Here is a 1,093-nt window from a genome sequence, read left to right as displayed (position 1 = left end):
TGGGGCAGGTCTACACAGTCCTAAATGGGGCTGTGCATTCATTATTGTTCAACAAACGGCAAGCCCGGTGCCGGACACCATGTTGGGCACTCTTGATATGGTACCCTCCGCAGGGATTCTGTTATTATCTCCTCCTTCTGTCTGGGAACTTCATCCCCAACTCCAAACCCTAGTATGTACCCAGTGGTGCCAAAAGGGCTGGATATTGGGTATTGGAAAGGGTAGGACATAAGTATATAAGACTCCTGCCCTTCCCCAGGCAAGGAATAGGGCTAGAGAGTCCCTGTTGTCTCTGGGCCCCCAAGCATTCTTTCCAGGTGAAAAAAATCCTATCCAACTTTTTCAAATCCAAGGCCTAACTGGCCTTTTTCTGCCACGGCCACCTCCCCACCCCCACCAGTAGTTATAGGAATGTTGGAAACCTGGTCAGGGTCTCAAGCAAAATATATTTCTTTTTTTTTTCTTTTTTCTTTTTTTAAGATTTTATTGGGGAATTGGGGGAGGGCAACAGCGTTGGGGAATCGGAGAAGGGGAACAGACAAGTTGCTGTCCTTTTGTTCTTCAATCTAGTTGTGGAGGATGTCGCTTCACTGGCCCATATTGGTATTATCATTGCGCTCTTCCCGGCTGAGGCAGTTGCTCGCCGGCCATTGGACAGTCACTCACGGCGGCTCACGGCAGCCCATTGCCGCCCCACTGCAGCCTACCCATCGCCGGCCATTCATGGCAGCCCAGCACCAGGTTGAGCCGTTGTTCACCTTTTTAGCTGTAGAGGGCGCAAGGTCATTGGTCTGTGTGGGAATTGAATTGGCCCTGTTGCCCAGAGCCCATGCTCTTTTCTTTTTTTTTTTTTTAAGATTTTTATAGGGGAATTGGGGGATGGGAACAGACAAGCTGCTGTCCTTTTGTTCTTCAGTCTAGTTGTGGGGGATGTTGCTTCACTGGCCCCAGTTGGCACCATCATTGCTCTCTTCCTGGGCGAGGCAGATCAGTCAGTCGCCGGCTTCTGGACGGCTGCTCAAGCCCAGCTCCAGGTTGAGCTGTTGTTCAGCATTTTAGCTGTAGAGGGCAGTGTCACTGGCCCTCATATGTG

This window comes from Hipposideros armiger, unplaced genomic scaffold, assembly GCF_001890085.2.
Source record: "Hipposideros armiger isolate ML-2016 unplaced genomic scaffold, ASM189008v1 scaffold_1050, whole genome shotgun sequence".
NCBI lineage: Eukaryota > Metazoa > Chordata > Mammalia > Chiroptera > Hipposideridae > Hipposideros > Hipposideros armiger.
This window is presented reverse-complemented; position numbering follows the sequence as displayed.